Below are 13,193 nucleotides of genomic sequence, written 5' to 3' on the forward strand. Positions count from 1 at the left end.
TCCTCCCTCCCTTCCTCCCTCCCTTCCTGCCTCCATCCTTCCTCCTTTCCTTCCTTCTTCTCTCCATTCCTTTGTTCTGTTCCTTCCTTCCTTTCCTTCCTTCCTTCCTTCCTTCCTTCCATCCATCATCCCTCCCTCCCTTCCTCCCTCCTTCCTTCTCTCCCCCCTCACTTCCTTCTTTCCTGTTTGTTCCTTCTTTAGTACCCTACGACTCTCTGTTAAGTATTTGAGATCATGAATATACAATCTAGTTAGAGAAACACATGAAATGATTAGAGAACAATAGAAAACATACCAAGGTGGTAATAATTTAACCAATATAACTAAGGAAAAAGAAAGGGAAATGGCATGGCTGTCTGAGCAGCAGTAATCAGATTTCACACACCCTCTAGGATGGGAAGTGAACCTGGAAGATTAGAGAAGTTGGACAGACAGGAAGGAGAAGGGAGAGTAAGGCAGAGCAAAGGCACATTGGGTAGAGTCACAGGAGTAGGAAAGAAGAGGTGAGGATAGAAAGGGAGACAATAGTCACAGAACCCTTCTGTCCAGCTGTCCCCTTGCCTGTCCTTACATTTATTGAGTCAGTCAGTCTGTATACTAGCCAGTGACCGTTCAGTGAAGTTTCATGATCTCTAGGTCATCTACATGAGTGAAAGATTATTCTTACTTATTTTTTCTGCATTCTTCATAATTTTATCCCCAGTTTTCTTGCAAACACCTACATGCAAAGCACATTTCCATGGTTGGCACAAATGTAGTCACAAATTCACACAGAATCATGTGTTTACTTCTGTCACCCCAGGAAAAGCAGGAAGTTCATGAACAATGCACCAGCTCAACTGGACACAATTACCAGGTCAAAAAGAGGAAAAAAAGTTACATTTTTAATAATAATAGTCACAAAAAAAGAGGAAGGAGAGAAATGCATTTTTAATGTAATATAGCTGTCTCTAAACTTTATTAAAATCAAGGTCTAATATGACCTTGAAATGAGCCTTGTCAACACTTCTTTTTCATCTGCTCAGCTTTTCTAGCTATGGCTGCTTGAGAATCTTTCTGGAACAAAGCTTTTATGTTTCATTCTGGGGCTGGAGTACCTGACTCTCTTTGTCATCATTTTACAAAGAAGTATACTATATATTCAGATTCTAAGTGTAGAAGATTCTACTCTCACACTGTGATCAAGAATCTTAAATGATATCTTGGGGCGTATGGCTGGCTCAGTTGGAGGAGCGTGCAACTCTTGATCTCGGGGTCATGAGTCGAGCCCCATGCTGGGGGTAGAGATTACTGAAATAAAACTTTAAAAAAAACAAGAATCTTCAATGACATCTCAAATTAAACTGAAGTTTTCATCTAAGTTTCTCTATTGATAAGTTAACAAACACCAAGCAAACATTTTTAGGCCTACACCTAGATATAATCTTACTTTTAACTTCATCTACAATAGCGTGTACTTTATTTTATTTTATTTTTTTTCAAAAAGAAATCATTCATTTTGTATCCCTTTATAGGTACTTACTGACTTGTAGCATGAGTGACAATGGGTGAGAATGGAAATCCCATTCAGAGCCACTGAGGAAAGTATTTGGTTAGGCTTACTAACTTGCTAAGTCCTTCCTGTCTGCCAGCCTGATAGTGACCATTGTTCATATCTTCATCCTAGCAAAATTGCAAATTACTGCTTGGAAGAGACCTTCAGGAAAGTACATTAAATATTAAATCTGTAAGTACCAACCTACTTACTTGTGTACTTGATTTAATTTTGCCTCCTTCTTTTGCTCAGTGTGGTGATTAAGAGCATGGGCCCTGGAACCTGATTTTTCCTATGTGAATCCATGACACCAATTACCAAATATGATGGCTTGAGCAAGTTCTTTAAATTCTCTTTACCTCCATTTTACTTACATAAAGCACTGATGATAATAATAATGTTTACACTGTAGTATTGTTATTTAGAATAAACAGGATAATACAGGTAAAGACAAACAGAAGTACTTGGCTTATAATAAGCACTCAATAAATACTAGTCTATTCTTTTTCTAGTCATTAATTACCCCCATTCCACCTCACCCTTGGGTTGAACATCATTTACATGATTTTCTAATGACTGTTTCCAAAGCATGTTATCATGCAAAATAGATCAAATGAGCTCTATTTAATGATTTAATTAATTAATCATTTAGGCTGTATTTAAATTAAGTCCTAGACATTTTTATCTAAGATATATTAATTTGCTTGGCCTATTTCCTAGGCTCTTGTGAATAAAGGATGCTTGAATGAAATACACCCTTTATTCTTATCCCAAATTATCCTGATGAGAGGCTCTTTGAAATGGCATCCTCTCAGGAAATTCAAATAATTTTGAAAACAAACAAACAAGCAAAACCCAGGCCCTTTGGCTGCATTCTACATGATAATTAAATGGAGCTTGAGTAATCTTATATTGACTTAGGAGGTGTTGGCACCTTTTGACTTCTTCAGTGTCCATTTCAGGTTCTTGTTCAAACCAAACTGTGGTTTTTAAACTCTGGGGAATCCAATCAAAATGAGTGAAAGTAGAAGAGAAGCAACAGATTATTATGCTTTGTGGGTTGTGGACGCGGATTTTCTTTCCCTTTTTTTTTTCTTTTTGGTAATGAATTCAAAACATTTATGATTTGCCAAGATTATGTTTTTTGGAAGTGGAGAAGTAACACAATGTAACAGAAATAATATTCAAATCCACTGACTTTCCTCCATGATGGCATTTTGGAAAGCAAAAGGAGAGACTTCTTTCTGATTCATTCCTTTTTTTTTTTTTTTTTTTTTTTTTTTTTTTTTAAGAAACAAAGTGAAGGAGATTTGTATCCCTTTAATTTTCTGGGCCGTGGCTCTTGACTTTCATCTTATTGCATATAACAGTTAAAATGTAATAAGTCTCATTGAAAAGCATTTTTTTCCCTAAAGATTTCTCTTGAGGAAGATACAGAGAAGGTTATTTCTACTTCTTTGTTTAGGAAATGAAAGATGTTTTCATTCATATACCTGACTCAAACTTTCCACTGAAAATACTATTTGGAAGACATATTCTTTATTTCAGTACCATCCTTCTTGATGAGGTATTCAGGGTGGTTGCAAATAGTTCTATAATAAAGAGAGGGATGTGAATTTATGTGTAGGAAGAGTGTTGAAAAAAAAGGGTACAAAGAAACAAAAGAGAAATGTTCTTTTTTGCTATAAAAAGGACAGAAGGTGGGTGGTAGATGAGAAGCTTCCATTCTAAAATGTTAAAATAGTATATTTTCTGTTCTTTTAAAGCACTGAGTTCTTAACTTCTTCCAAAATGGGGCTATAATTCAGGCCAATCATAACTCATGAATCACAGATAATTTACTGCATCTCAGACTGTCCAGTTGTCCGTGCACACTTTAGCCAAAGGGAAGCAAAATTCCTAGGTCACATTGCTCCTGCCCATTTGGAGATGATGTAAAATTTAATGCTACGTCCTCAGACTTCCTGGGCGATTACTATCACCATCCTCTTTTTGAACAGAATTTAGTGTAGAACAGCCCAAACCAGAGAATGTCTGAAGTGCCTACATTGATCAAAGTCATTATTAAGGATTTAGAGGAACCATTTGTTTTAGGAAAGCAAAGTATGAACATTCAGATTTCATACTTGAAATGAGTGAAATACACAGAAATTATGGGGTTCATATGAGATCCCTCCTCTTATTAGAGATGATGTCATGGGCTATAAGTAAAAAGAGATATGGAAAGGTGGGTATCTACAGTGCTCCTTTCTCAACATAATTATTGAAGTGACAACGTTTCTTTGTCCTTTTGGTACAGCATTGGAAAGAGTTATACAAAACCTTCTTTATATTTTCTTATTTTATATTATAAATTTTATTTATAATTATTTATATTATATTTTTTATATTATTTCTTGACAATAAATACTACTTAGCCATATGGAGCTTTTTCTTGAGCTAGTATTTTTTATTGTATACATACATCTTCACAGATATGCTTGTTTATTTACTGCTTCCTACTATTTTGAAGATACTAAGAGCAGAGAAATACTCTAATATATTTTTATACTCTAATATATTTTTAACCCCTTATCTATAGTTAGTTCTAGTATGGGCAAGTATTTATTGATTGCTCAGTTTATTTTTTTTATGTTTATTTATTTTTGAGAGAGAGAGAGAGCGAGAGAGAGAGAGAGCAGGTGGGGGAGGAGCAGAAAGAAAGGGAGACACAGAATCCGAAGCAGGCTCCAGGCTCTGAGCAGTCAGCACAGAGCCTGATGTGGGGCTCAAACCCACGAACTGTGAGATCATGACTTGAGCTGAAGTTGAACGCTTAACCAACTGAGCTACCCAGGTGCCCCTTGATTGTTCAGTTTATAAAGTTGAGATGAGCAGAGAGAAGGATCACTGGACTGTTTAAGGTTCAAGTTGTATGGCTATATCTTGTGATTGGTGGACTCCCACCTAAGGCAGTTCACAAAGTAGGTAAACTTCTAGCCCATAGAGTAACTGGCAGATCAAATTGGATAACATATATAGATGCTTCAGTAACTGCACTTCTTCATTTTCTTCACCCTATGTGCATTATATCCACATTTGGTCTTCACTAATTTCTCAAAGATTGAGTTAAATCAATTGAATTTGTTATTCTGTGGGTAGAAGGGGAAATGTAAAAAGTAAGGTATACCCTGAACTCTGGGAATGAGTAACATGGTACAGTGAATGAATGTAAGATACCACAAATGGAAGTAGGAGTTGATTTTGACTATACAACCTGCATCTTTAGCATAACAGTGTAGGTGTTGGAAAAAAAAGAAGAAGAAGAAGATGGAGACGCCCGGGTGGCTCAGTTGGGTAAGTGTCCTACTTCAGCTCAGATCATGATCTCGTGGTTCACGAGTTCTAGCCCTGCATTGGGCTCTGTGCTGACAGTTCAGAGCCAGGAGACCACTTCAGATTCTATGTCTCCCTCTCTCTCTGCTCCTCCCCCATTCATGTTCTGTCTCTCTGTCTCTTTCTCAAAACTAAATAAAATACATTAAAAAGATAAAAGAAAACAACAACAAATCACACCTGTTGTTCTCTTTCATCTCATATGGAGTTATCCTCCGTGAGGTAGATACTGCTTGCTTGTAATGAGGAATATCTAGACAATCTGGACAAGAAGAGCACATATAGGCTTTTGAGGAATTCCTAGAGAGGCTGATCGCCATAGTTCCCCTTGGTTATTACCCAAGTTCCCTCACAAAGAACGCAACGATGGTCACCTGATTTATGGAGTCCATTGGGAGAACAGAATCATAACTATTTTTAACACGTGTTGAATGACTATATTTTAGGATTGCTCTTCTTGTTTTGGGATGTCACCTCACATTTTAAAATGATGCTTTATTTTTTCATTGAGATATTCCTTCCTTCGTGCAGGTCCAGGCCTCATTCACATTGTGTGTAATATGCCAGAACAAACAGATAAATCATCCCCAGCCAGAGCAATGTAATGCTAGGTTACTGTCATTTTGCCCTGAGTGCTGAAATCCTGCCACTTTCAGAGTCGTTACCCTATAATGTTATTTCAGTGAAGAAATAATAGCACTTTTCTCTATCTCTTAAAAATATCTTCTGGCATTTTCCAGGGCATTAATCATAAAATCTGTGTTTAATAAAAGGAGAAATGGGAAATAATAGGAAATGAATTAGATTTCAAGCAGCACTGACGGGAACTGTGAATGCACAGTATGTTGGGAGATCAAGGTTTTGGGTTTTTGACATGTTAAAATGAAGACTTTTAATAGTGAGATATTTTTCTACTTCTTTGGGATAGGAAATGTTGGATAAAGGTGAGTGAGATACATTCCATTTCTTTTTATATTTTAGTGCTTTTTCACATAGTTATTTCCTCTAAATTATGCATCTAAAAATAAAAATAGGATTGTGTCTTCAGTAGTTAAAATGAAACTCTGATGGCTTGAAAATAGTGAGCGGAAGGTCATTATTGATTTAATTTACTTTTACAGGAAGAAAATTATTCAATTATTACAGTTTTTCATGGGCTGAATTTCTATATACTTGATGTAAAGGCAGATTACTAACAATAAGGATAAAACGAGATACTGAGTGCTCTAATTTTAAATACATACCATTGAGAAACTCTAGTGTATAAGAAGAGGGGACGTTAGTTTTAAAAGAGAAAAGTTGATAATAATCTAAATCTCACTAAGTAACTTGAAATCTAATAATCTAACAAGATGCCTTTTGAACTTTGTCCCCAGAAAAAAAAATCTAATAATCTAAATAGAAACATAATGAATTGAATGGCATTTCCATGATGATACTGTACAGCAGTTGAAATGAATAAGCTAGATCAACGTAGAGCTGTGCAGATCAATCTTAAAAACACAACTTTAGGTGCACAAATAAAATTGCAATGTGATAGCAGTGATGTAAATTTTACAAATACAACGTAATGTTGTGTATGGATATTCATATATATGTAGTAAAATTCAAAAACATAGCTGAGAAAGACACACCAACTTCTTCCTTGGGGCAGCCTCCAAAGGAAGAGTAGGGAGGGGGTATGGGGCTTCAATTATTTGGGTAACACTTTATTTCTTTACAAAAATAGAGGAAAATCTGCAGTGAATGTGGAAAAACCTCTCTTAGATGAGGATAGAGGGTACATGGTTGTGTCATTCTCTTCCTTTCACTGTGTGTTTGAATTATAATGTTTGAGGGGAAAGTCTTATCTCTGACCTGGGGGTCTTACAGCCTACTCTGATGAGGATAGCAGGTTCTGTGGACATGAATGGCTTGTTCGGTATTAGATGTTCAGTAATATGTGTAAAGGCCCTCAAAGGGATGGTCATAACCTGAGGGAGCCAGGAAAGACTTTGCATTCCATGAATTCTGCATCTAGTTGCTAGAGCTGGAATGTCCCCTATGAAATGCAGCGGCTCTCAATCTGGGGACCCAGGGGGGTGAGGCATCATCCTGCTCCTAAATGATTATAGTGCATACATTTGAGTGAGAAATCCGCTTTCATCATACACAAGAGCAGGGGATTTCAAGAAAAGCAATGTACATGGGGTGCCTGGGTGGCTCAACTGATTAAGCGTCCAACTTCAGCTCGGGTCATGATCTTGCAGTTCACGAGTTTGAGCCCTGCTTCGAGCTCTGTGCTGACGATTCAGAGCCTGGAGCCTGCTTCGGGTTCTGTGTCTCCCTCTCTCTCTGCCCCTCTCCCGCTTGTGCTCTGTCTCTCTGTCTCTCTCTCCCAAAAATAAATAAAAACATTGAAAAACATTTAAAAAAAAGCCACCTACAAATACTATGGGGATGTCAGTCTTGAACCAACACGGAGAAGGTGACAGAAGCAAGACGAAACACAATTGCTCTGTTAACCACGGTTTTCATTTCTTTTCTTTATGTGGATGAGCTTCACTGACCAGGTTTGATCTGTAACCTGGACATCTGCCAGTCATTTAAAGGGACTCCCTGTCCAAGGATCACAGGATGAAAATGGCCATTTCAAGTTGAAAGCTGTGCATACATGGATGGCTGTTGAGAAATGAGAAATTTCATAGAACCCCAGAATGTTAGTGTTAGGATTCAGAGTTCAGTTAAATCACTCTTCTTCCAGGTAAGGAAATCAAGTCTCTAGAGTGACTTTGTGACTTACCAGACATCCACAGAGGAAGAACAAAGCCTAGGAACCAGATGATTTCCTTAGGAGCTGAGTGAGCTGCACACTACTGCAAGAAATTGTTCCATTACAAAACTTCAGAGATGATTGTTTGGGATTCTCTCTCTTTTATTCCAAGCTCAAAAAGTAAAAAAAAAAAAATCTGTTGAAAATCCCACAGGAACTGAAATTGCTGAAGACAACTAGCTCTTTAATTATGATGTGCAGTGAGCTGCTTTTAGGTTTCGCTTATCTCTGAAGTTGGATTGCCCAGTACATCTGAATGCTCCCTGACAGGTCCCTGTGATTTATATCAGCTCACAAAATTAAAAAAATGCAGACTTGCAGCTCTAATTTGCCAGAATCCTTAAGATCTCTTTTATCATGCCCTGCTGCCTGGATGGAAAGCAGCATTCTCTTTAGTGACAATCTGCTCTAATCATTTTTTATTCAGGTGGCAGGCAGGGTTCAGGCAAAACATGAAAGAGAGTGATTGGAGCACAGTGTCTTCAGATGGCTTAAACCGCATCACTCAGACAATTTTGATCCCTTTTTATTTAGCCACATTTAAACAGGTTTCTTTTACAGCTCAGGAGACCCAAACCGCTGCACGGGATATAAATAAGGTGCATCGGAAAAGAGCATGGCATTTGGAGAATGGAGTTCCTTCCTTCTTGATGTGTGTGACCTTGTGTTCCTAAATCTCTCTGAGTCCTCATCTCCTCATGTATGAAAAAGGGAATAAAAACATGTACTCATCATTGGATTATTCTGAAGGGGAAGTGAGCTTTGAGAATTACAAAAGTGCTTCATATATTTTAAAGTGTTACACAAATGTTTCTTATACCCATTTTCTGTGTGAGTTTTAAAAACTTGCCATCTTGTGTAGAAATCGGTTAAAAACCAGACATGCTAAAAATTTCCCCAGTAAATATCTAACTGCTCATGTCCTCTCTGAGTTATTTAAAAAAATAAATTCAGAGTCTGGTTAGTATTCTTAGTAGCATTCTGTGTTGTGCTGTTCTGAAAGGTAAACATAGGGCAAATTGTGTAAAAAGCAATGGTCTTATTTACTACAGGTTTCTGGAGAGGAGAGAGAAATGGTTTCTTTGCTGCAAAACTACAGCAATTTATTTTACTTTATGAGAAAAAAAATCAATGAAAGAAGAAGACAGCTACTGGGGCCACCAGAAAGAAATTCAAAATGGTAGTTGGTTTGGGAGTCTTTGCTGGTTTAGAGAAAGCCTCCATCTTTTAATGATATAACCCTCTCCTATGGGTCTGGGATCCCAGGATGAGCTCCATGTGACAACCTAAGTTCTTCCACTCAGCCAGTTGCCTTTTCTTCTTCTTTGGTTGGACTTACCAATATTAAGGTGGGATTTAATGAATGAGTTACTTGCAGTTGCACGGTCACCCACAATTGCCCACTCTGGTGAACTCCAAGCTGCCTGGTGTGACCTCCAAGAATGTTCAATGTATTTTCATTCCATTCAAATACTTGTGTGTGCTCCTCACCAAAGGTAAGATCCTTGTGATGGAAACCACAATCGAATATTGTCTCCTCATTTTTAGGGAAATAATGCCTGAATCAGAGATAATTGTATAAACTACTACCGGATTAATATTGCTTTGCCAGTTGGGACCTATGGGGCAAGGAATCATAAGTCCAACTTAACCCCCAAACACCTTACTGTTGCCATTTTTTCTTAATGCCTAAAATTTCCATGGGTTCATTGAGAAACTGTTTATAACTACAAACTTTATACTAGACAGAGTGCTAATGCTAATTATAGAAAGGTAATACTCATTCCTGTAGGATATGGTGTTTCTCTCTTAAAAGTCTTCTTAATGATATATGTACATTTTAATGGCTGACGGCATTAGACCCCACAAAAATGAGACTTCATTTGGGTCCCAAGGATTGATTCGTTTGATATGGTCATATTCTTTCCCTCCCTTTCTTCATTGGAGTAAAGGAAGAAGAATGGAAGAGAGGATATTAATCACTGAATTACTGTCTAATGTGGACACCAGAGAGGGGGCATTGAGTAGCTGGAGAATACCATGAACATTCTGAGGCCAAAGTAGACTAAAGGGCCAGTTGCAGAGGTAAAGCTCAAGATTGCTTGTTTAGGATCCTGTCCTGAGCTGAACACAGTGGACTATAAATTGGAAGGGAATTCAAGCTGCATCAAAGCCCCAAGACATGTAGGCCCATGACCTGGGACATGCGAGGTGGCTGTAGCCTTGTTTCTCAAAGTGCAAGCCCTGCACCAGTAGCATGATCATCATCTGAGAGCTTGTTAGAAATGCAGAATCTCAAACCCACCAGGCCTCCTGAATCACAACTGTATTTCAATAAGATTCTCATATGATTCTTATGCTCTTTACGTTTTTAAAAAGGATGAGCTAGTGAATTTAATAACAGAGAAACAGCATAGAGAGTGTATTGTATTTCTTCTCAAGCTATCTGAAGGCTAGATTAAACTGGGCATTCTTTAATATCTCTCTTTAACAAGATTTTTTTAAAATGTTTATTTATTTATTTTTGAGGGGGAGGGTCAGAGACAGAGGGAGAAGAATTCCAAGCAGGCTCCAGGCTGTCAGCACAGAGCACAATGCAGGGCGCAATCCCACAAACTGCAAGATCATGACCTGAGCTGAAATCAAAAATTGGATGCTCAACTGACTGAGCCATCCAGGTTCCCCAACAAGGTCAACAAAGGAAAAGAGCCTCTTTATCAAGTGTAGTGGATAAAGAAATAAAAAAGGATGGAGTCCAAATAGTTTTAATTTTATCACACCCCTGCTCTCCCAGCCATGTTTCTAAGACAGCATATTTTAGTGGTCTGGACATTGTCTACCCAGGATAAATAGGACCTGTGTTAGAGGTGACAGTTGCAATGCCTGCTAGATGATGACTTGGGTCTTCAGAACTTACTAACAAGCTATTTGGAGGAGGTTGGAGGAGCAGGTTTTGATCACAAGGCATCTTCTAATGGGATGGCAATGATATAGTAATCACAGCAGCCCCAATTCACCCCCTCCATAACCCCCTCTCTCATTCCCCAGCATCTTGGCCTACCATCCACTGGTCTGCCTCCTCCAGTGTTTTCACATCAGACATAGGGTTTTGTCATTGAGTTAAGGAAACCCCATGTAGTATCTGTTAGTATTTAACTATTATTAAATGCCAGTAAGAAAAACTACATATCTAATTATGATGATAAAAGTGATTTCTCTTGCTTAGGGAGACACCATGTCAAAAACACAAGGAATTTGAAACATACTTCTATTCAGGTCTTGTTTACCAGGAGTAGATCATCCACACCTTGGTTATTCAAAAAAATGTATATTAAACCAAAATGTACTTAAAGGAATGTGTATTCCACTTTGTTCAAAAGTAGGAAAATTTACCTGTTGGGATGGGCCCTGGGTGTTGTATGGAAACCAATTTGACAATAAATTCATATTTAAAAAAGAAAAAGAAAAAAAAGTTGGAAAATCTAAACAATATCCTAGAGAAAATTTCCTTAAACATGGTCACATTTCCTAACACAAAGTCCACTCCTGTCAGACTGATGAGAAACTATTAACTACTGGCCTTCAGAATTCAAACAACAAGAAACAACAAGAAAAACCTATAAAGCTGTTGGATTTATATAAATAAATATGATACATATATTAGGTTGAACAACAGGTCAGTTTCATATGGCTCAAGCTACTGGAGATGGAATCAATATTCTTAAATCAGGATCCCCCTGTGAATTGCGAATTTTGAGCTCACTTATTAAACATTTATAAAGCACCTAATAGTGACAGGGATTGAACTAAATGTTTATACTCAGACTTGAATAAGGTCTGGTCTCTGCAAATACATGCTTATCAATCATGATATTTCAAATTCAGTTGTCCCTCACTATATGAACCCCTGTTAATCTCACTACTTGCTATCCCAAGCTCAGAAATGGAAAACATTAGGATAGTCAGAGTATCTTACTCAGTAAAGGAAAACAGTGCTACCATTTACATCTGGATTCTACTGATACGTAACTGTTCTTTTATCTCCCTGACCCTAGATCCAGCTAAGATAGCTTTCAAGTTAAAATTCCAATTAAAATCTTGTGGTAGCTCCCTACTCAATAAATATTGATTGAGTTTTGTTCCAATACCCATAATTTTATGTAATTATGTTAAATGGGAAAATTCCTCTTTACAAAGTAGAAAATCCTTATGACATAGGGAGACATTCCTAATCAGTCCCAGGAAAATAACTATTTATTATCCACTACGTTTCCCAATGCACGGTTGAGAAAATAATTGTTTTCCCCTTCATCCAGAGGCTCATGAGAATATTCCCCTGAGAACAAGCATTGTGTCTTTTACTTTTCAGCATATGTCCATGGTAAACGGGCTGGTAAAGCAATGAGCACACTTTCCAGGATTAGAGTCAGAGAATAACATCTTTGGAACTGGAACATATAGAGTCCTCAACTTGCAGATAAAAAGCAAAGTTCTGAAATTTGACTTGCTAAGGGATATAGGTTAAATTAATGCAATAACTCGAATAATTCTAGGACTCACAATTCTCACTTGGGTGCCTTTCCAAAGATCATGACTGATACATTGGCAGACCAATGGTTGGAAAAATTCAAGACCCCTGTGTGTATTACAGGTCAGTGATGATGTAGACCTACCCGTTCTCATGAAACACAACCAGTCATCTGAGGGACCTGAGACTTGAAGCCCCAGAGACAATAAATATACAAATGGACAATGACCAGACTATATATGACAACAGAACTCTGACCTACAACCTCTGCAGCAACTCATCGTGGAAGCCAAACCAGCCTGAAACAGTCCTGGTGTATGACTGCCAGCTTCCTTGTTTTTGGTCCCTGCTTTCAACTCAGAACCAAAAAGAACAAGCCAAATATGCTCCCTAAATCAATCACAAAAGATGCCCTCTTCAGCTTAGGCTGACTCCAGCTTCCCCATACCAATAGCCTCCAGTCAGGGCACACATGAAGCCTTCCCTTTGTTTGTACCTCCCCTGCCTGCCTTAAGTCTCTGCCAAAAGGATGAGGGCTCACCCTCTTGCTATGGCAAGCTCTGAATAAATAGGCTGTATTCATTATCTTTGGATGGTCGTCTTTTATTTCTGCATTTGTCAGTCCCTCCTCATCTTCAATCCAGGGCCTTCAACTCCTGATGGGAAAGTTATTCTCTCTTCTCAATGAAGAGAATAATGAAAGACCGGTCATTTCCTCTCTCAATACACAGGCTGATCCAAGCTTTTCATTGACTTGAATTTTTATTAGCTGCCCTTTTGAGGTAGTTTCCATCACTTCTTTCCAGATTGGAACCCATATCCATATCCACCATGTAGCTGCTCTAGTTGGTGGTACTCTCGGAAATGAGCAGTGTCAGTTTTCCTTTCATATTGTAACCTTGTAGAACCCACATGTACTCATAAAGCATGGTGTATATTTCCTG

The 13,193-nt window shown here is 38.0% G+C and overlaps 1 long non-coding RNA gene across 1 annotated transcript in view; it reads left to right on the top strand.

The window, feature by feature from the left end:
• The window catches only part of LOC125162998 (uncharacterized), an 82,324-nt gene extending 69,579 nt beyond the window's left edge, over window positions 1–12,745 (top strand). The window contains exons 2-3 of the long non-coding RNA XR_007151228.1: window positions 1,667–1,726; window positions 12,373–12,745. This is a non-coding gene — a long non-coding RNA (uncharacterized LOC125162998). The remainder of the gene's footprint in view (window positions 1–1,666; window positions 1,727–12,372) is intronic.
• Window positions 12,746–13,193: the final 448 nt, after the last annotated feature.

Source organism: Prionailurus viverrinus, chromosome A3 (genome assembly GCF_022837055.1).
Source record: "Prionailurus viverrinus isolate Anna chromosome A3, UM_Priviv_1.0, whole genome shotgun sequence".
Taxonomy (NCBI): Eukaryota; Metazoa; Chordata; class Mammalia; order Carnivora; family Felidae; genus Prionailurus; species Prionailurus viverrinus.